The 24,685-nt window shown below is 32.3% G+C and overlaps 1 long non-coding RNA gene and 1 other non-coding gene across 2 annotated transcripts; both read right to left on the reverse strand.

Annotated features, from left to right (window-relative positions):
* Window positions 1–1,456: 1,456 nt before the first annotated feature.
* LOC133182787 (uncharacterized) lies at window positions 1,457–2,188 on the reverse strand. Its single transcript, XR_009720559.1, has 3 exons — window positions 2,109–2,188; window positions 1,752–1,856; window positions 1,457–1,531 (listed from the first exon to the last, which is right to left on the reverse strand). It is a non-coding gene; the product is annotated as an uncharacterized LOC133182787 (long non-coding RNA).
* An 8,885-nt stretch (window positions 2,189–11,073) lies between these two features.
* Trnas-gga (transfer RNA serine (anticodon GGA)) lies at window positions 11,074–11,146 on the reverse strand. Its single transcript has one exon. It is a non-coding gene; the product is annotated as a tRNA-Ser (tRNA).
* Window positions 11,147–24,685: the final 13,539 nt, after the last annotated feature.

Below are 24,685 nucleotides of genomic sequence, written 5' to 3' on the forward strand. Positions count from 1 at the left end.
CAAAATGAGAAGTCGCCCGCGTGGCGCAGTGGTAGAGCGTCTGCTCTAGAGTTACGGAGTAAGGAGTTGATCCTTACGTAGCGGGTTCGAATCCCACTGTGGGACGTGGAGACCGGTCCTTCGGATGAGACCTTAAAAACCGAGGTCCCGTGTCGCAGAAGGTGCTGGTACAAAAAAGATCCCTCACTGCTCAATGGCCCTAAGTGCCGAGCATAGGTCAAAATTTACAGCTCTACACCGGCAAGTGGTGGCGTCTCCATATGAGTGAAAAATTCTCGAGAGGGACGTTAAACATACAAACAAACAAAAAACCAAAATGAGGAACCTTTACCATTGTTAATCAGTTGGAACTGCTGAAGAATACTCATTGCCAAGAATACTTTTAGCTTTGAATTTACTATTAAATTCTTCTCTGAGTAGAGAAGTGATTGTTTTGGACATTGAAGACTGGGTCTTATTAAGGCTAATTAAAGCAATATTGTCATGCAGTATGAAACTGAATCTTTTTAATTGACATCACAATTGGAGTCAACTCTAGAAATATACAAAAATCTAAAGACAACTTTATCCTCTCATTATACTGGCCGATGAAAGTACATCCGATTATCTAAAAATAGGAACCACATCAATCGAAGACCAATAGGACTGCTCTATCAGTATACAACCCCAGAATCATAGAATTTATTTACTTCCACTGTAGGAAGAACATTACTCAACTAAACTTATCCAAAATGTATAGCCATATGAGCATATTCTCTCTAACTTCCTTAATTATCCGAAGTTTACGGATGTCCTCTCCAACTAGGAATAACCTAACCCAAATAATTAAAGAAGTCTCACATAGAGTTTGAAAAAAAAAAAATCGTACATCATTTTTTGTATTCAATGCATCTAAATACCATTCAAAGTTCTTTGAAGTCCTAAGTCTTCATACTGAAATGACTGGCAAGTTGATCAATTAGATCGTATCACAACAAGACATAATAATTGGTTAATAAAAGCAATTAGAACGATTCCCTAGACATTATTTTCTGAATTAAAAAAATAATCATGACTTATCTAAGATACTGGGCGGTGTTTTACAAAAGAACGTTTTCAATTATTTCTAGGTTGATATTCTTGTGATGTTAATGTGAATAAGATTAATTCCGTAAAATAAATTTAAATCAAAATAATTACCAAAAAATATTAAGAGAATTTTTTTTTAGACTTTGTCGTACGTTCTTTTGTAAAACAGGGCCCTGTGTTGTTAATTTCATTCCTGTCACATGTTAAGATTCAATCACACAACCGGTCACTTTTAATGAATCTGCTTTACCGAAAGAACCAAAGCAGCAGTATGCATTAGATTGAAAAAACAAAGTTATTAATTTATTTTCAGAATTTATTTTGTCTGCTCAAGATTTTATTTCTTCAAGGGCATAAGGGACTTATCAATAAACCATTAATGAAGAAGCTCTTTAAGTGTCTTTTTTATTTTCTCATTTTTTAATTACATGTACATCTTCTCAGTAGTGTCAACCTCCCTGATCTGAAATGTAACGAATTGCATTCAATAAACAACTATTTCGAACACAATTTTTTTTAATATTAAAAAAAAATCTTATTATAAATAATTTTCGATCAAAAAAAAAAACAACACACATATAAAATGAAATCAAACTTTCAAATCATAAAAAAAATTAAAGTCATACATTAAATCTACATGATGTAGAGTAATAAGATTGATTTTTTAAACATTGCATACTTACATATACAGCATAATCCGCTCCAGATATATCTGTAGTCGCAGTCTGCGTTAATACCACAATTCGTATACTGGTCACAAAATCCGTAGCACTGCTGACCATATCGTGCTAGAAATTATTTTTATCCATTAGTTTTACAATTTTTATTCCTCATTCATCAGAGATACTTTCCTATTTTTTAAATTTGTTTTCCATGAAATCTTTGCTACTTATCATTAAACGAGGAATAAAAATGTATTGAAATATTGTCCTGACTAGAAATACAAGAAATAATGGAACTTTGTTTGCTGCAGTCTATCAAGATATATAAAATGAACTATTTATTATAATGAATTAATTAGAATCATCGTAAAAACTTACCATAAATTATGCTAAGCAGAGAAAAAAGAAGCAATATAACAGCCAACACTTTCCCCATTTTGTTGAAGACCGCTGCAGACCAATCATGCAGTGTTGTTGAGGCCTTTTATTCCATCCTAGATTTTATATGTCGACCAATCATTTCTTTCAATTTAAATTTTAAAAACGGAATTGAAACGTGAGTTTAATTACTAAGCAGGTTCATTCATCATTTGTAACATCAATGAAAAGAATGATTAAATGAACAGATCAATAACTAGAAATAATGCATCAACATGTCAATGCAGATACGAATGTTTTTACATTATAAACAAAAGAAAGCGGATATTCTTTGAAGGCTAGTGACAGTTCTAGAAGAAATTTAACTGTTTGCGACCGACACCTATTTTATATACATTCAAAGAAAAATCAAACTTTATTTTTTTTTTCAACAATGTTACAGAAAAATAGGGGAAAACCTTTTTTCTTCCCTAAATCTTTCCGAAAATTTAATTCCATTTAAAAGTATATGGTAATTCTTGCTACAAATATGAAGGAATGTATTCTATAAAATATATTTCTTTGCGGCTTCTGATTGAGAAAATGTTGAAAATGCTCACCGTTTATCAAATCCAACTCATGCCAAAACCTTTCTTTGGGTATCATCATATTTGACCTTTTGACCTTGACCTATCATACCAGTAATTGCCTTTGCTCCAAATGAATATTTTCTGTAATGTAATTTAATTTTAGATTCGTAAAGTTTTGTTTGGGCTGAAAATTACATATTCATTAAAAGCTTAACTATATACAACAAAGATATTCATATTTGAAATTCAATTCTATCACTCACATATATACACATCAAGAAAACCAAAAGAAAAAAAAGAAGAAAAAAATCCACCGGTTTTCCCATGTAAAATTAAAAATTTTGTTTGGATCATTGCTAATTTAGTATTTTTGTCCGGTATTTGTTATCTTTCTCACACATTTACACTACAATGGTTAGTTTAAAAAATTTTCTAAAAATGGAAAGAAAACGGAGTTGGAACTTGGGAATTAATAATCAACATAGCTGTGTTTAAAAATATTATTTTATATACATTGTGAAAAGATTACGAAAAGAAAGCCTTAACATCTGAATTTCATTAACTGGATATTTGATTTAAGGTTGATTTAATATATTTCGCAAAGGAGATGCATTATGTTCACAAGGTTTGTTTAGTTTATATAGACTTCATTTCAATAGGCAATAACTATCACTTTGAAAATACTATGAAGTTCTTCAGATTTCATTTTGAAATTATTTTTTTAATTTTGGAAAGGACAAGGTATGGTAACAGCCAAATTGGGCCTTTCTTATTTAATAAAAAAAAAAATCGAAACACAGTTAAAATTGTGATAGTTTGCAGTTAAGAACTTTAAATGATGCTTGTTTTAAAATCAGCACAGACTTAAATAATACATGAAGGCCACAGGAGGGTGCCAAAGTAAGAAATTCTTCGAATTTCCTCGATTTTGAATGAATTTCATCAAATTTGATACATTTTACACTTCAGGAAACGTAGAGCACACCCTTGCTTATCTGGGAATTTTTATGCACAAGATGATCCTAGTACTTCTGTATAAAATATATAAATTTGGAAGAAAGGAAAGCTTGTGCTGTGTGTTTTCTGACAATCTCCTATGCAGAGTTGTCGTTCGTTCCTCTCTCAGACACCTCTGCAATGGGCTCGCGTCAAGATTTTTGACATAAGGTATAAAACAAGATATTCCAAGGATTATTTCAAATTAAACAAATAGTTCTAGATAGTTCTAGATCTACTTAGGAAATATATACCTTAAAAGACAAACATTAGTACAGGAATTTAATTATAATGAATTAAAACAAAGGCACTATTTCTTGTGCTTAACACTGTGATATACGCGAGCCAACGACAGAGGTGAATGTATGAGCCGATGGTAGAGTCATTTTCTGAAACAAAATATCCTTTAAAATTGAGGAAATTGATTAAAATAATAAATTCGGAAAGTGACATATTTTGTGCGACCTTCTTGAGACCTTTGAGTATCCCTGTCTTAAAACCAATACTCATTTTGTATCAGGGATGACCACAGTTTTAACTATAGTATCGTTCTTAGAGACAAACAAACCAGAGGCCAGAAAGGGATCTCCTAGATTACCTTGTCTTTTCTATAATTTTAAGCTCGTCTGAGCTGAATACACAGGGAGCTTTTCCGATACGTCGTCCGTCTGTCAGTCTTTCTATCTGTTCACTTTTAACATTTGGATTTCTTCTCAAGAACTGCTTAAGTTTCTAAGAATATAACTGAATTTTGTGTCTAGGATAAAATAATTGTTTTTTACAATTAATTGTTTAATTAATTTGATTAAAAATTCCAACAATCTACATGTATGGTATATCACATTTATATAAAACTTTACCGTAGAACTTAATATTTAAAATAACTGATTATTTAGATTTGTGATAAGCGTAGTGACTTCAATTTTTTCTCTGGTAAACTTCACTTATATATGTAGCAGTAAATCACTGTCACCTGAACATAAAGTTTATGTCTCCAAGTTGATATCATACGCAAGAGCCTGCTCTACGTACGAAAAATTTCTTAAATGAGGCAAGCTTTTGACAAATAAGGATATCATCAATCTCGTTAAAAGTTAACATTCCGCAAATTCTATGGTCGATACAATGTCCTTCTTAGCAAATACAATTTATCGTTAAGTCGAATGTTGACCGAGGTTTTTCATAAAAATTGTTAGGCCAATATTGTCCAAGATTTTTTTCAGTATACCCGATAATGCCAAGGAGCATACGGCGAGTTTGACCGGTCGATAGCTGATGCTCCATGGTATCTGATCCCACCTCTGATGTTTTTAGAGGTCCGTGTTTTTTCTGCTTAATATGTATTGTTCCAATGGACTTTAGAGCTGGATTATTATTTGTTTTCTTCATATTCCATATCGTAAATATGAAACTTTTATGGATATCTATTGTAATGTTTGTTTGTTTGTATGTTGTTTAACGTCCCTCTCGAGAATTTTTCACTCATATTGAGACACCACCACTTGCCGGTGGAGAGCTGCAAATTTTTGTCCTATACTCGGCACTTACGGCCATTGAGCAGTGAGGGATCTTTTCGTGCCAGCATCTATTGCGACACGGGACCTCGGTTTATACGGTCTCATCCGAAGGACCGGTCTCCACGTCCCACAGCGGGATTCGAACCCGCGACGTAAGGATCAACTCCTTATTTCGCGACTCTAGAGCAGACGCTCTAACCACTGCGCCACGCGGGCGACTCTATTGTTATGAATACTTCTTTTCTTTAATAAAAATGAAAAATAATAATAATAATAATAATAATAATAATAATAATAATATGAGGCTATCTTTAAAATAATGTTTGTTTGCTCTCTACCGACTCGGGGTAAAAAGAAAATTGGGTGGTAGGTAGATGGGAATATTTTCCCCCATTTTCAACATCGGTGCGGAAATTTCAAAATCTATTAAAAACTTTAAAGAACTTCACACTGATAAAATTCCAGAATGTATAAAAAAAATAATCGTTTCGTGCATGGATGTTAAAAAAAAGTTGTTTTTTTTTTTTAGTCATTTTGAGCCAGTCGGTCGGTAGAGGGCAAAAAAAAAAAACAACTTTTTCTAAGATGGCCTGATATAGGGTTTTAAGAAGTAGTAGGTATCTCACTAGTCAATACTCTAGCTTGTTATAGAATCCTCAACTATCTAACTCATTATTTCATGTTTATTGTTAAATTTTATTTGTTGCTGTGTACGAGGGGTGATCAAAAAGTTCGCGAACTAATTAAATTACTTCCTTGGAAGAAATAAAATGAGTTTTGAGTCCTCATTATTTTTTAAAGTAGTCCTCTCCGATTATAATGCACATCTGCCACCGTTCTGTCCATGCGAGATTCACGTGATCCAGGCGATCACGTGACATGCCCCATGGCGTTCTGTTCTTAGAAGCTAAAAGATTTTTCCGAGTCTTATATTTCTTACCATGCAAGTTATTTTTTATAACAAAAACAGTCCATCTGTCAGAAATGGCCAAATCTCGGCAATAAGATGGGTGGATAAAGACATCCCTTCCCAGAATTAGCATGGTGATCATCAAAACTCGAGTCCTCTGTCTCGAGAGCGTCGTTTATCCAATGTGGATAAAGTGTGGACGACCTTTTTTTTTTTTTTTTTATAATATCTCATATGTTTAAAGTCTATAGTAAACGATATTTTAGAGATTTAATAATTATATTATTCAAAATGTGAGAAATTAAGCTCTTTTTATATCTCTTTTGTCTTTCAACATATACTAAATACCTTTGCATCATTAATATGTCCTCTTAAAACTATTTCAAAGATTTCATACTTGTCCCCTAAAATTTACTCCTTTAAAAGTTATTGCCCCTTTAACTGAAAACCTTGTTATCGCTACTCCTCCAAAACCGTAAACCGTAGAGGCACAAAACCTTCACTAATGTCTTCAGGGTCTTTAGACACAACTTCAATCTATTCAGTGCGAAAGTATCCGATGACCCCTTATATGAGTTATCACCTTTAAACGTCTTTGCGCTTACTATTAAACCTTATAACTTTAAAACGAAAGGTCGTAGAAGCATGGGGTCAAGTGCAATGTGACCCTTGACCTTTGACCTTGAATATTTGTTCAAGGTCAAAGGTCAAGGTCATTTCTAATTTTTTCAAATTTTCATTTTTTCTATCTTTCAAGCCATTTATGGATTCTTTTTGTATAAAAATTAAATTTAGAGAGTAAAATATAAAAAATATTTGAAATTTAAAGAAGGTGGAAAGACCTCTAATTGTTCGAGAACATTTAGTCTACTAGCTTCTTTTTCAGTTTGGTAAATTAATTCGTTGATGATAACATGTATTAAAATTAGAGTAAAATATTTTGAAAACTTGATTCGAATAAAGTCTTAAATGTTGTTATTATTTATTATTTCAATTTTCGTTCTTCAAAGATAATTATTAATTTATGATTATATAAAATGGGTTTACAATAGGTTCTCCCCGACTTGGTAGAGTGTAAGATATGAACACAATTCGTTATGATTTTCCGGATAATAATTACAATGGTAAAAGTGATAAATAGAAAATGAAAAGATTGTAAAACTAGTAAAAATAATTTTGTATATGCTACAGTTGCGAATGAAACAAGGATATTTTTCTACACTTTGCATTTATTGTGATGTCCATCACCGCGCCATGCTGCATAGTCTGCATCAGAATCATCGGCATGATCACATGACAAAGATCAGGGTATCAGCACGTGGTTCATTTATAGGTTTCATTATATAAATACTCCAACATTATTTTCTTATCGATGAATCAATTTGATGAACAAATGCACTGAAATTCCTTTTTCTTGCATGTTTTAATCTTTCTTTCTTTCTTTTTGGGGGTGGGGTTCTATCCTGAAATAAAAATGTTATCTCTTTCAGCTTTCCGGAAACGCTTACTTGTGAAAACACCTTTTTTTTAATGCTACATTTTGTTTGCGGCCGATTTGATGCTTTGCATCAATTTTACTTGTTCACGTATTGATCCTAGCCTCCAAAGCATGCTCTACGTGCGAACAACTTCTGAAAGGAGGCAAGCTATTGACAAAAAAGTTGATGATACAAAGACAGTCTTGTTTAAAGTCAAAATTTCGCAAATTCTATGGTCGATACAATGAACTTATGCACAAATACAATCTATCATTAAGTCGAACATTGACTGGCGCTTTACATACAAATTTTCAGACTGCATTGTCAACGGATGTTTCTGTTTACCTGATAATGACAAAGAGCACACGGTGGGTGTGACCTGTCGATAGCTTACTACTCCAAGGGACGTGATCCTACCTCTGATGTTTTCAGAGGTCCGCGTGTGTTCTGGTCCAAATTTGTTTTGTTTTGATGGACTTTTGAGTTTCATTAGTGTTCGTTATCTTCATATTTCACTCTGGATACTTTGCTCTTAAAGGTACCAAAATGAGGAACCTTTACCATTGATAATCATTTGGAACTGCTATAGAATACTCATTGTTAAGTATATGCTTAACTTTGAATTTACTATAAAATTATTCCCTGAGTAGAGAAGTGATTCTTTTGGACCTTGAAGGCTGGGTCTTATTAAGGCTAGTTAAAGCAATATTGGCATGCAGTATGAAACTGAATCTTTTTAACTGACATCACAACTGGAGTCAACTCTAGAAATATACATAAATCTTAGGACCACTTTATCCTTTCATTTTACTGGCCAATCAAAGTACATCCAATTATTCGGAAAATAGGAACAACATCAATCGAAGACCAATAGGACTGCTCTATCAGTATACAACCGCAGAATCGAATCCTAGAATTTATTTAATATCACTTTAGAAAGAACATTACTCGACTAAACTTATCCAAAATGTGTAGCCACATGAGCATATTCTCCCTTCCTTCCTTAATTATCCGAATTTTACGGATGTCCTCTCCAGCTAGGAATAACCTAACTCTTAAAATTATTATTCATTTAAACAAGTCTCACATAGACTTGATTTTTTTTTCGTACATCAATTCTTATTCAATGCATCTTAATACCATTCAAAGTTCTTTGAAGTCTTAAGTCTTCATACTGAAATGACTGGCAAGTTGATCAATTAGATCGTATCACAACAAGACATAATAATTGGTTAATAAAAGCAATTAGAACAATTACCTAGACATTATTTTCTGAATAAAAAAATAATCAATACATGACTTATCTAAGATACTGGGCGGTGTTTTACAAAAGAACGTTTTCAATTATTTCTAGGTTGATATTCTTGTGATGATAATGTGAATAAGATTAATTCCGTAAAATAAATTTAAATCAAAATAATTACCAAAAAATATTAAGAGAATTTTTTTTTTAGACTTTGTCGTACGTTCTTTTGTAAAACAGGGCCCTGTGTTGTTAATTTCATTCCTGTCACATGTTAAGATTCAATCACACAACCGGTCACTTTTAATGAATCTGCTTTACCGAAAGAACCAAAGCAGCAGTATGCATTAGATTGAAAAAACAAAGTTATTAATTTATTTTCAGAATTTATTTTGTCTGCTCAAGATTTTATTTCTTCAAGGGCATAAGGGACTTATCAATAAACCAAACAAATGAAGAAGCTCTTTTAGTGTCTTTTTTATTTTCTCATTTTTGTATTACATGTACATCTTCTCAGTAGTGTCAACCTCCCTGATCTGAAATGTAACGAATTGCATTCAATAAACAACTATTTCGAACACAATTTTTTTTTAATATTAAAAAAAATCTTATTATAAATAATTTTCGATCAAAAAAAAAAAAAAAAAAAAAAAAAAAAAAAAAAACCAGATATAAAATGAAATCAAACTTTCAAATCATAAAAAAAAAATTAAAGTCATACATTAAATCTACATGATGTAGAGTAATAAGATTTTAAATTTGTTTTCCATGAAATCTTTGCTACTTATCATTAAACGAGGAATAAAAATGTATTGAAATATTGTCCTGACTAGAAATACAAGAAATAATGGAACTTTGTTTGCTGCAGTCTATCAAGATATATAAAATGAACTATTTATTATAATGAATTAATTAGAATCATCGTAAAAACTTACCATAAATTATGCTAAGCAGAGAAAAAAGAAGCATTATAACAGCCAACACTTTCCCCATTTTGTTGAAGACCGCTGCAGACCAATCATGCAGTGTTGTTGAGGCCTTTTATTCCATCCTAGATTTTATATGTCGACCAATCATTTCTTTCAATTTAAATTTTAAAAACGGAATTGAAACGTGAGTTTAATTACTAAGCAGGTTCATTCATCATTTGTAACATCAAAGAAAAGAATGATTAAATGAACAGATCAATAACTAGAAATAATGCATCAACATGTCAATGCAGATACGAATGTTTTTACATTATAAACAAAAGAAAGCGGATATTCTTTGAAGGCTAGTGACAGTTCTAGAAGAAATTTAACTGTTTGCGACCGACACCTATTTTATATACATTCAAAGAAAAATCAAACTTTATTTTTTTTTTCAACAATGTTACAGAAAAATAGGGGAAAACCTTTTTTCTCCCCTAAATCTTTCCGAAAATTTAATTCCATTTAAAAGTATATGGTAATTCTTGCTACAAATATGAAGGAATGTATTCTATAAAATATATTTCTTTGCGGCTTCTGATTGAGAAAATGTTGAAAATGCTCACCGTTTATCAAATCCAACTCGATCATGCCAAGACCTTTCTTTGGGTATCATCATAATTGACCTTTTGACCTTGACCTATCATACCAGTAATTGCCTTTGCTCCAAATGAATATTTTCTGTAATGTAATTTAATTTTAGATTCGTAAAGTTTTGTTTGGGCTGAAAATTACATATTCATTAAAAGCTTAACTATATACAACAAAGATATTCATATTTGAAATTCAATTCTATCACTCATTTATATACACATCAGGAAAACCAAAAGAAAAAAAAAATCCACCGGTTTTCCCATGTAAAATTAAAAATATTGTTTGGATCATTGCTAATTTAGTATTTTTGTCCGGTATTTGTTATCTTTCTCACACATTTACACTACAATGGTTAGTTTAAAAAAATTTCTAAAAATGGAAAGAAAACGGAGTTGGAACTTGGGAATTAATAATCAACATAGCTGTGTTTAAAAATATTATTTTATATACATTGTGAAAAGATTACGAAAAGAAAGCCTTAACATCTGAATTTCATTAACTGGATATTTGATTTAAGGTTGATTTAATATATTTCGCAAAGGAGATGCATTATGTTCACATTCCTCCCTCCTTAAAGGTCTTCGGCCCCCCGAAGACAACAACCCAGGCTCTTCCCTGGCAGGTCTTTCACCTGTCACTTCCAGGGCATGGCACGGCACCAAATGTAACGGGAAAGGAGAAAAATGCAGCGGACCAGACCGGGATTCGAACCCGGGCCCCCTGAATCTCCAGTCAGGTGCTCTACCAACTGAGCTATCTGGCCACCGGCGATCCCGTCTGACCGCCACAAAATAAAAAATGTTTTTTTCAACATGTTCAAACTTCTAACACATTTAAGAAATAAAAGATCAAATTCTAAAATGCCCAAAGGATGTTATAGTAGATTTGATCACACACCAACTTCATATCATATCCCGATGAAACTCAAAAAACGATATTTTATTTCTTATACCTACATTTTACTTTTTATTCTTGTTACAAAGAAATATAGGCACTATTTAGACTTTGCTATGGAAATGCAACATAACGTACCTACAATACCTATTTTATTAATTTTTTATGAAAATACAACATTTTATAGATTTGTTTAAATGTTAAATATATATAGAATCTCCCATGATATATGGTTGAATATGATTTTTATCCAGCAAGTTGTGTATTTTTTTTTATCCCTGAGCCTTGGCGAGGGGATAAAAACACACAAGCTGGATAAAAATCACATCCAATCACAAATTACGGGACATTCCTTTTATCAAATATCAAAAAAAATATCCAATAAGTGATATCCATGGGATAAAGGGGTAAACATGGGATAAAAACCATTAGTTTTCAAACAAATATTTTCTGCAATGTATTAAGGGATGTTGCTGAAAAATCTAATGAGGCAGTTGCCACAATTGGAGCTACTCCCCTGATATTATTATATTTATCATCTGTAAAATGCATTCAATAAGGAGTAGAACAGAAAAATTTACAATGAAAAGGATTCTGTATGTCCAGTGCCCAGATTGTGGCTCCATGAACAAAGTGTATTAACAGTGATTAAGGAAAGATGCTTTACCCAACAGACAATGTCAAAGGTCGGGGAGTATTTGACATTAATGTCAAGGTTGCTACAGGTTATTGAATATAATTTATAAGGATATTTTTTTTTGTCATTATAGGACTAGAATGCATCATATGAAATGAAATTTTAGTTAATTATCAATAACGAAAAATTTTAGAAAGGGACATACCACTGAGTCACTGAATTTTGTACATGAATGCTTGCCTAGAAAAAGAATTACATGTACATATATATATTTCTGCTTGCAGATTTGGATTTGATAACTATAGCATACTTCTTCTTTCTAAATTATAAAGTCAATTGATTATAAAAACCTTTAGGTTGAAAACCTTTATTCCTTTTCTTTTAATGACTCTAATAATTTTTTCTCAATTAGAATACATGAAATTTTTGAGTAAAGTAACTTTTTATCCCTGATTTCTGTACAATATGATAACACAAACCTGGCACTAAGCAAGATAAGCATACCGGTACTTATGATGTGTTAATTATAAATGTGCGTTATTGTTTACATGTAAAGTACACTCTATATATTATATATACATGCAGTATGCATTTCAATAAAAAAATGAAATATTTGGAGATTATATTTCAAAAGTATGGTGCACGCTGGAATGTGAGAAACACATTTCAATAATCTATTCTCCACCATGAATATATATACACTGTAGTCCTCATAAAACTGAAAAATCATAGATGTTGCATATTCATAAGTTTTATGCTTCCTTTGTTTTCATCCTTTATATGTATGTCATTGATAATGATTCAATTCAAGCAGTCTATATCTAGCTCTAAATCTGGTATATATCTTAATTGACATGACTCAGTCTGTAATACTGTGGAATCATTTAAATTCGTGGGGGTCAATGTTCGTGGGCAAGCAAAATTTTATTGGTTGGTGGGGATTTTATTTCGCGGGCAGCTCGTTTATTTGGTAGGTTTAATTAATCAGTACGTTGACAAAAAAATTGTTCGTGGGGATGTAAATTCGTGGGTAAGGGTGACCCACGAAATCCACGAACATTGATCTCCCACGAACAATGATGATTCCACAGTACATGTACTAGTTGAATATAGTTAATATTTTTATATATTGACTAGTCTTAAAAAATATTCTTATGAAATTAAGTTGATTGAAATACTTATTTACATGCAACTTAGGAATTATTTGTAAAGTATGCAGTGTGTTAAGGGGAATAAATTTTGCTTTAAAGCAATCTGATTATTAGTCCCCTACAAGTGAAATCAGAGGGGACTATAGGTTTCCTCTTCGTCTGTCTGCCCATCTATCTGTCTGTCTGTTTAGTTGTCTAGCTGTCTCTCTGTCTGTCAGTCTGTCCCACTTGGTTTTCCGTACTTTTTTCTAAACGCTTGGAGATATTGAGCTCATTTTTGGTATGTGAATGTATCCTGATGAGTTATAGATCAAGTTTGCATTTGGTTTTGCTTCATTGATTTTTGACGGAATTATGACCTTTTAAATTTTTAATGGTTTTCCACATTTTTTTTAAAAGCTTGAACATTTTGAGCTAATTCTTTTAATAAGACTTTAAATTAATTAATAGATCAAGTTTGAATTTCATTCCGCTTCAGTGATTTTTGACTGAATTAGGACATTTTCAATTTTTCATGGAAACCAGATTTCACTTGCCAATAGGGGACTAGTATTGCTATGGCAATACTCACAGAATGCTTGTTTACCATCGTTCTATTATTTCTATATTTTTTTATACCTGTGACATGCATACATGCATTTTAATTTGATTCTAATCCTACATCAGTATGATCAGTGTTGCTGTATTTTCTACACAGTCTCATAAAATATAAAATATACATGTATATTCTAGACATTCAAGATGAAAAGCAAATGTTTTATTAAAGGTTTTATGCCAACTTTCCTACAATTGGCCTTGACCTGTGGTCTTAAAATTTGGAAAGTTTATTGAAACAATCTTTGCAAGCATGCACATTTCTCGAGATATATGATCATGCATTCTCTCTTGCAATGTGTATAAAACATATGCAAGAAAACCATCCGGTCATGTACTATAAATGCATATTATATTAATTATTATTATAATATACCCCCCAAAAACAAAGTTTGGGGGTTATGTAGGAATCACCTTGTCCATCTGTCTGTTTGTCTAGCTGTCTGTGCATACATGTCTGGTCCATATCTTTCTTGCGTAGGAGCATTAGAATCTTCTACTTCACACAAAGATTGCTCATGACCTAAGGGTGTGTCATGTCCTTAACAGAAGGTCATGACCTGAGGGTGTGTCATGTCCTTAACCCAAGGTCATTTGGGCAAGATCAAGGTCACTGAAAGAAAAAGTTCATAATTCGTGTCCGGTCCATATCTTTCTTTTGCAAAAACTTGAATCCAGGTCATTTGGGAAAGTTCAAGGTCAATGAAAGAAAAAGTTCATAATTCATGTCTGGTCCATATCTTTCTTATGCAAAAACTTGAATCCAGGTCATTTGTGCAAGTTCAAGGTCACTGAAAGAAAAAGTTCATAATTCGTGTCGGGTCCATTTCTTTCTTATGGATAAACTTGGTGAGTTACCATTTTACACAAAGATTGCTTATGACCTAAGGGTGTGTCAAGACTTTGATCCAAGGTCATTTGTGCAAGTTCAAGGTCACTGAAAGGAAAAGTTCATAATTCGTGTTCGGTCCATATCAGTATTGATGTTCAATTAGGCCACGCCTTAGTTTCATTTATTAAAAATTTATAATGATCAATTACCAGTTAATGTTTAAACAAATTCTGAACACCAATCCTAGTATTAGTGACTTGGCACCTTCTCTGAAAAACCTAGCGGGGGTATAAGTACACTTTGGACAGCTCTAGTTAATTTTATTTCATAACCTTGACCTTATCATTATGACCTTGAACATTAAATGATCTATTGTGATGACATAGGTGATTAAAACTAAAAGACAATTAAATGTAAGAAATTGATGTGTACACTTCTGCATTTATTATGAATTCATTCAAAACTTGCATTTCCTGATAAATCAATATCACAGATAAACCAGTAAAAGTTTTTGAACTTTTGTCAATGATAAGAAAATTTAGTCCATAACACCCATTTTTTTTTTATTTTTCAGAAGGTGAATATTTGAGGATGATTTGGTATAAATTTCAAATAAATCTTATGTTTGTGTCTTTTTTAATAGTACAATGAAGAAGGTATTGTCCGTTTTTCCTATATAATCCTATGTAAAATTACACGTAGGACCAATAAAAATGACCATATTTTGAGCGCTGTTACCTGACAAACTAGTCGGGGAATATTTTTCTTTCTTGGCACAGAGTTTACTTATGAACTGACAATTCACCATTCAAAATTTTTCAAAAATCGTATGTTTGGAACTTACACCCACGAGACTCCTTAACCTAGCTGCGTAGGTTTAAAATAAGGTAAAGAAAATAAAATATGTTGCAGCACTAATTATTTTTTTAACAAATCATCGGGGGGGTGTCATTTTTAAACCAAAGTGCATAGCATCGGGGGGGGGGGGGGGGCATAACATGCATACGTAACTAGGCAGTTTCCCTTATTCCTAGCAGAAACATATCACGAATGCTCTAAGTTTCAGTAATTTATCTTCCTAGGTATATCTCAAAGTTGCATGCTATATGCATAAAATCTGAGAATACCCACGGAGACAATATTTTTTCGTAATAAAAATGACAATATACCGGTGTTGAGAGGTCACTGAAACCATAGACCTAAACTTGCAAAATGTCTTTATAGCTCTCATGAATTACGTGTGCCTCACGAATAAATTCCGTATTGTAAACAGACACCTGTGGAAATTTGATAATGAAACCGCGACGTTCATCAAATTATTTCAATTACTCAGCATCCGAGATGAAACTTAATTCATACAGACTGTCTCAAGATACGCACAATAATATGACAATACGCAAAAATTTGATACAAAGTTGGGTGAACTTACTGAAGCGAGTCTATCGAAGCGACCCGAACTTTCCAAGGTCGATTAAGCGGAAGCCAGTATTGTTAAGTCGTACATAAAATTTCAGGGTTTGAAGGTAGTAAAAACGCAATATTTTGAGAAATATTTCACCGATTAATTTGAAAATGAATAGGGTTCGTCCTTTTACAATGCCACATAAGTATGTGGAAGCTGAGAATTGATAGTCTAAAGGTTCTCTTTAACTTTTGCCCACAAGCTGTAACGGACACACTAACACACAAACACAATCACATACGCACAGTAGCGATGCTATATCCCCTCCCCAACTAGTTGCGCGAGGGGATAACAAATTGACCCTCTGGTGTTAAATGGAACAGACTAATCGCGACATGGTAAACTTACATATCTATTAGATTTTTTAGAGGTAACGATTAGCCGTGTTTTAGAGACCGTTAGTAGAGTAGAAATAAATTTCTTGTTGTCGTGAATGATGCAGGATAACCTCCTCGGTCTCAAATTGTTATTTAAAATATAAATAAGCTAACGCCTCCGCTTTTATATTTCAAACAACATGCATTTCTCGACGTCAAAGACTATCCTGGAACATTCAAGAAAAGGCAGAACAAGGACCCCTTGAAACACCAGAGATGGAACCAAGGATTAAGAATTCCACTGGTCAAGGCAATAATACCACTTACACGAGCCTGGTCTCGGATAAGTGAGTTTATTTCAGTTATCCTAGTAAAATTTTTATCTATTCCGGATAAGTTTCGTACATTCAGATATATATAAAGAACAAGTCTCAATAAGGCTTATCTGTGGTCCCCAGTTACTCGTCAAATTTCGAACATTTATTGAAAGATTTAAAAATTAAATTTTATTATTAACCAATGTTTTATTATTTGAATCGTCATTTAAAAATGTCAAACAATAGATATAGGCAGCATACGAAGCTGCGTGTTGAAGATAGAGTCCTTCGATTTTCATGAATATCAAAAGAAATCAGTGACACGTACACACTTCAAAGCTTTCGTAAACACCGAGCACAGGGTTTGTTCAGAGTCGAGTTTGAAATATAATGTGTATATTATATGTGTAAAGGTTCAGTGAAAATATCTTTGTTGAACAACCTTGTGCTCTATGTTTTCTAATTAAAAGTATTGTGATTTTGAATCTTTTCGCTGACTTCATTTACATGCGATTAACCTCTTTATGACCTGTTTAGAATTATAACAAGACACGTTGATTTGTATCGTTACAGGTAATTGCCAACACTATACGTGCTAGTTCTCAGTTGAAACGTACTCAGTTTTATATATCTATCAGTATGGACTTGTTTGGTTCATCTTGTCATAGAGTATTATTTATCAAAGATTTATAAATAGAAAATTGTATTTGTAGTTGATTGTGAATCTTGAGCATATATAATTCGTCTTTGAAAGAAAAATATCATATCAAGATATTCTTTTTATAGTATCTAATCTAAATATCTCCGCCCATTTCTATGTAATAGAGAAACCGTAGTCTGATCGGGGGAAAATGTTCCGGCATTTTTTAGTACGATAGGTTTAAAAAATTGGCTTGTATTTTTTAATACGTTTAATTAGTTATTATAAATACACAATGCATTAATTAGAAATACTTCGCTATACACAATGAAAACAAACAAAATACCGTATGCTAATATTTAATCGGTAAACCAAGGGTGTAAAAAGGGACCAGACTACTATACTTAAGTAGAATACTCCTTTTCTCCCTTAGTCACAAGCTTTCATTCCGGATAATTTAGGTTTATTGGTATATACTCTAATAATAAGTTCTTTTCAACCTCCTTTCTCGAAGAATCGAGTAAACGGTAAGGTCATGGAAAATTTTTGGGAGTTAAATTGTGGCAATGTTTTAAATTTTAAAATTAAATAAGTTTGATTTTTAGTATAACTATTGAGGTTTGTAGTTTCAAAGCAAATTAGACGTACCGATGGCGAAGTTTAACTTTGGATTTGGCCTGATTGGACTTTTTCGTAAACTGAATTGATTTTACGCGATATTGTAATTGATGAGTTACAGGTAACAGGAATAAATTAAGATCAGTTTGGGGGTCAAAGGATTGTTTAACTTGAGTTATTATTTTTAGGAGCGAAATGTTAAACTTCGAGTCCATCATAGCTATAACGGGGGAGAAGGGGGGATAACACACGGAAATTTCTAGTAAGCCGGGCATACTAGACGGATTTTAGTTTGTTTTCTACATAGATTTATCGTGCTCGAAGGAGGTATATTGATTCGCATTTGACAAAATGTAATCGTCGTTAAATCGGAGAAAGCATTCCCGAGAATTTGTGCACTTTCAGTTTTTAAAGTAATCAAAGTACTGTATGTACTGAGAGGAGGTCTATTAAGTTGTATAAGTGTTATGCTCTATTTGCAGACTTGTGTCGCTTCATTTGTTGTTTGTCTTTTGAAAAAGTTTGGAACAGTATTTCCATAGAACATGTTACCAAGAAAAAAAGGTCTAAGGTTTTTATAGGTGATATTGTGTGAACTGATTTTCTTATTACATACTGGGAGGGGAGTTAATTTGTATATTATGTTACACAACATATGGGAACTCATGTGCTCCACTTGGTCAATTACTGCATAAAAATCCAACTAATGAAAGCAAAATCACAGTTTATTGAAATAGGATGAAAACATTTCTTATTAATTTTGCGAGCATTTTCTCATAATGAGCAGCAAAGCTGTAGAAATGTATTCTTCATATGCTTTAGAATAGGTATGCAAATTTGCAGGGTTCAGGCACAAGCAAGGAGCAAATTATATTGGTATAAAAGGCAGTAAGTACAATAAAAAAACTCTAAGTAATTGATAGTGATTACAGATATAGGTTACCATGATTAAGTTCTTTAGCTAAACTGTTTTCCCGTATTTTGAATAATAGATTGCAAAAATGGTCAGTTGACAACAATGTTATATCTGATGCACAATATGGTTTTAAAAAAGGTTGTAGTACTATTGATGCTGCTTATGTATTAAGAAGCACTATTGATTTTAATATTGCAAATGGTAAAAAACTTTTTTGTGCCTTCGTAGATTTTCGTAGAGCATTTGATACGGTTGATAGAAATGCATTGTTCTACAAATTATTAAAGCTAGGTATCGATGGTAAAATGTTAAGAATTATCAAAGCTATGTACGAGGATGTGAAAAGCTGTGTTCGGGTAAATGGTTCCCTCACAAATTTTTTTGATAATGAATTAGGTGTGTTACAAGGGGACATTCTATCACCAATGCTATTTTCCTTATTTCTAGAGGATTTGGAGACAACTCTACAGGAAAATTTTGCATGTGGCATTCAAATTGACCAAATAAACATCTTTCTACTATAATTTGCAGACGATCTAGCCATAATAAGCGAAACACCCAATGGGCTACAAAACCATCTTAATAGCCTACATGCCTATTGTGAAAAGTGGGGCCTTTGTGTAAATGTAGATAAAACGAAAGTAATGATTTTTCAAAAAGGACAGACAAAAAAGGGATACAAATTTACGTATAGCGGTAGTGCCCTGGAAATTGTAGACAGTTTTGCATATCTTGGACTGGTGTTTTCCTCAAACGGACTCTTTAATAAACATGTGAAGATAACGGCAGAAAAAACTCTACAACTATATAATGCATTCATGAGTAATGTTCAAAAAATGTCACTAGATTGTAAAACAGTATGTGAATTGTTCAACGTTGCGTGTGTCTCGAAAATGAACTATGGGGCAGAAGTGTGGGGCTCTATACCGGCAAAAGAAATGGAACGAATAACTTAAAATTTGGTAAAAGAATACTGGGAGTTAAAACCTCAACATGTACCCCGACTGTTTATGGGGAATTAGGAAGAAAACCGTTGATAGTAACGAGAACATTTCGCATTATTAAATATTGGTTTAAAGTCCTTCGATCAGAAAATTGTCTTATAAGGTCAATTTATAATTATGATTTTAAGAATATGTCTACAAATTGGATCATTTTTGTCAAACAGACACTTTTATCACATGGTTTTGGCGATGTATGGTATTTTCCCGAGTCAGTAAATGAAAAGGTATTTTATGTTTATTTTGAACAAAGGCAGGCTGATTGTTTTTTTCAAAAACTAAAAGTAGAGATAGAAAATGTCTATCCTTTAAGATTGTTTAAATATCTAAACCCGACTATGCACCAGGCTGAATATCTCAATTGTATATATTATGAAAACCATAGAAAAGCATTAAGTAGACTCAAATTATCTTCGCATTGTTTACGTATTGAGTCTGGTAGATATGAGCAAAAATGTCTTATAAGTGAACGAAAATGTGTATTTTGTACATCTAACGAAATAGAAGACGAATATCATTTTGTTTTAATATGCAAGTTTTATGTTGAGTTAAGAGAAAAATATATTTAAAAATATTTTTACGCAAGACTTAGTATGGTAAAATTAATTGAATTACTTAATTCCGACTCAGAAAATGTACTTAAAAAACTTGGGAAATACGTGTTTGAATGTTTTAAAAAGAGGGAAAACTTTACTCTAAATCAAGATTAATAATAGGAGATACTGCTGTATAGTTCTTCTTTCATATATGTATATTTCAAGTTATGTTATAAAGCACCTGTGTAACACCTGTTGACCAATGTTTATATTATAAAACTAATGTTATACTTCTGTGGCAATATATGTAATGTATACGCCAATAAAGATACCACTACTACATGATTAATTATTTTCAGCTACATTACCAAAAACAGGTCAACATTTTTTAATTTCGTTTATTTAAGACAGCTTTATCAGCGAGTCAACAGCTGCAATGGGCACAAGATTCCTTTCCATCAAAGCATGACCTTATCACTTCCCCAGTAATTAATTAGAACAGTAATTAAAGATTTGCAAAAAAAAAAGAAATAAGTAGGAAATGTTGCAGTTGTGCTAAAACTAGATATAAAAGTGGAACTGGCTAGTGATATATATCCTAATCCAGTTACAATTAATTGCAGCTATTATATTACATTCTGGGGGAAAGTATAATTGGGCTAAGCGAGTCTTTGGGGGGAGGGGGGCATATTTCAAACAAACTTGTAATTTGAAATAGATGGTCAAAATCAAATTGGTTCCTCATCTGCTTCAGATCGATTGAATTCTGATATTAGTTAGGCTATTAGAGCACTGTGATAGGCAGATTAACAAAGTGATTGGTCAGGAGTCTAACTAGGATAAGCAGCACCCACTACTTGCTCCGTATGTTTTGATCTTTATATTGATGCTTTAAAAAGGAAATTAAAATTCACAAATTGCTAATTCAATAAATCAGCTTGCTGAAATTCAGTTTTCGCTTATCAGGCTATATTGGAATGGCTAGTCTGCTAATGAGTGCTACGAGACGGGGAAACAAAGCTTGTCGAATAATCAGTTAAATAGAAATTATATATGAATCAACGATTATTTTAAGATTTAATAGGTTGATATGAAATTGCAAGATTGAATATCAACTAGTATATTGAACTTTCTAGTATATAAGAAAAGTCAAAACAAGGAGTTAATAACGTGTTGTCAATACAATATTGATCAATTTATTTAAGGTACACTATGATATTCAATTCTACCACAGTTATTGAAGAGATCAAAGAAATGCCGCGGACATTATTCTCCAATAAATCACGAACGTCATCAAAAAATTATCAGATCAGAAACACATGTCAAACTTGTACAGTTGAAATAAATATTTCACTGTAGAATCTAATACGTATTTAGACCATATCGATGTGTCGTCTTAAGCAGTCTAAACAGTGTGTATTGCCTGAAACAGCTGATAAATATCCGTTTTTATAGCCAAGTGGGGCTGATCCACGGATCTCCCCATAACATTTACACTCCGTGATTTTACTATAAAGCAGTGAAACAGACAACTGATTTTGTTATTTTACATTCGTAAATATTAATCAATACATGTTACAAACAAATTTATAGATAATTAAAGGATATTTTTAATCTAACGAAAGCTGAAATCGTCTGCATTTTATGCAATTGATACAAGTAAACAAAAAAACGACCCACTGGTGTTAAATGTAATAGCGAAATGGCGACATGGTGACCTAATTCGTTTTTCCATAGAGGAAACGATCAGCCGTATTTTAGAGCTGTTGGTAGAATAGAAATAAAGTCCTTGTTGTCGTGAATGATGCAGGATAACCTCCTCGGTCTCGAAATGTTGTCTGAAATATAAAAGCCTCGGCTAACGCCTCGGCTTTTATATTTCAGACAACATTTCTCGACCTCGGAGGTTATCCTGCAACATTCACGATAACGCGGACTTTATTTCTTAATTTTAAGCTAATCTGGTAAGGGGTATCCAGGATATGTCCAGAAGTACATGTATGCCTTATCAAGTATACCAGTTTTTTCCAGCGCACATACGCATGGACAAAGAGTTGCAACATACTCAAGATTTTATTTTCTCAGATATTTAATTGCGCTTGTTTATTTTATTGCGCACCTACGTCAGTGTTTAATGGGGATTTAAGCCTTGAGACTAATTTTATCATTCTGTTTAATTATTACCAAATACATGATTGTATAATTGTGTATGATACACAATGGTCCACGCTTATACCTAAATTTCCCAGAGATAAAACTACTCCCTTATAGACATTTTTTTGAATAATCAGAATGCTTGGAACGCAATTACCTCGAATTATATAACTTACTGCCGCTGTTTTGCGATAAAGTCAAGAAAGTTATTAATCTCCCTTCATTTCGGGGCATAACATATTGTTTACATATACTGTTTACTCTTATGACAATTGAATGATACGAACAATAAGTATGCCGAATGTACAATGTAATGCCGATGGTTGCACTTCAGAAAGCAAGTCAAAGTATTCGGAATGTTTAGACTTCCAAAATAACATTTATCGGAAAGAAATGATTAAACTTAATATTAGAATAGTCTACTTAGCCGGAAATATCCACAAAAAAAATTAACACAAGAGAGCTAGCATCTTAATTTCATCAGCGTGGTGCACCGAACATTTAGCATAGTATTTCACCAGGGCTTCTTTCTTATATGTTCCTTAAAAATCTGCAGTGATCGATCTCAGAGTGTAGTCAATAGCACATTGTCCTCAGCTATTAATCAACGTTTCCTACCTTCAACGTAAAAGAGTTTCATTACGTTAAGGTATGTCACTCGTGAAATTTGTTATATCAAGGATTTTTTGAGAAGTATATTTTGGATAAGTACTCATATAGTATGACTCAAAATCGCAAAGAAAATGGGGGGTCAGTGTGCATCTAACTGAGCTACGGTACAATTAAGTTGACCTTTTTGCACTTAAATTGTAACTCTTTGGTTAATCACTTTAACCGTTATCATATTTTATCAGATGTAACCATGGCAATAAACATAATCTTATTTTACGTAAAATAGTTTGAATAATATTTATCATTGAACAAATCATGCAAATTAATGCGCGTAAATTATTGTGTGACCTTTTTGCACTAAAAAAAGTCTCATATTTGGGGTATTAAAAATCTAAATAGGCAATAGAATATTTTCTTGTATCAAACTTTTTACGACTTTAGTGCTGATTGGTCAAAAGTATCGAGTAGTTTAAAATAATGAAAGAAAAAGTTGGGGTCAGTGATGTAAATTTTAAAATATTGGTCAAAATATGCGATTTTCTGGCAAAAAACTGTATAAATTTCATCTCGATTTCCTTAATATATCTTCATTTCTTGGCAAAGTTTGTTGAGCGAAGGTGTAAATTTTGTTATAAAAATATAAATTGAGACCTATATTTAATATTCCAGGCATAGCATAACGGAAAATATTCTCTGAGTAAAAGTATGTGAGGCTAAAGTTCGAAGATATTAAATTTAATAAAATTTAATGTGTAGATTTGTAGAATTTTCTGCTAAATATCCTTCCACCACAAGAAATAGTCCCTTATAAATCTTGCTTCTTTGTGAATTTTTGAGCAGTTTTTTAATTGGATGTTGAACATTTTACATTGTTTAATTTAAATATGTTATAAAGATTGAATTGTAATAAATAGTTTTTAAGTAAGAGGTTCTGACTGAAATTTTCTAAAAGGCTGACGAGTGTCATACCTTAAGTAATAGCGATATCAAGTATTCTTTCTTTTGCTTGAAATAGGTTAAACTACCCTTATGACATGAGGTTATGTAAAACTAAAATTAGTTGTACTTTAAAACACTTAATAGGTGATGATTAAATTAATAAGCATTGCCAGTTATTGGTAATTAAAACAGTTTAACGATTCGAGTGTACTTACAAACTTCCATGACCAGTCATAAAAGGCGTTTATCCTTTTTCAGGGAAAGTGCAAGCAGGTTGAGTCAGTATTGGATACTGTATACCATCCCGATATGTTTTATTATTTGTAGAATAGAAAATTTAAATCTTATTTACTACAATTAGGGAGCAAAAGCATATTTGCCATCAAGATGCAAAAGGGGAGGTTATTTTAGCTTTTAAATGCTAGCTATAAAATGCCAATGTTTATGCATCCATTAAGTAGTTGTTACAAGGCTCACATATTTTAACTTTCTTTCATTCCAATGATTTATTTTTCAAAAAATTTACTTTAGATTATAGTTGTTTGAAAAATTGTGAAGAGGGAATTTGATTTATACAGCTGGGAAAATGAGAAAAGGGGGGAGGGGGAATTAAGGACACACATATAGTTTTAAAAGTATTCTAAAAGTTGAGAGGTGACGTAATGTCTCGTTTATGTTCAAT

This window comes from Saccostrea echinata, unplaced genomic scaffold (assembly GCF_033153115.1).
Source record: "Saccostrea echinata isolate AGI-Se365-2 ecotype Australia unplaced genomic scaffold, CSIRO_AGI_Sech_v1 ptg000001l, whole genome shotgun sequence".
NCBI lineage: Eukaryota > Metazoa > Mollusca > Bivalvia > Ostreida > Ostreidae > Saccostrea > Saccostrea echinata.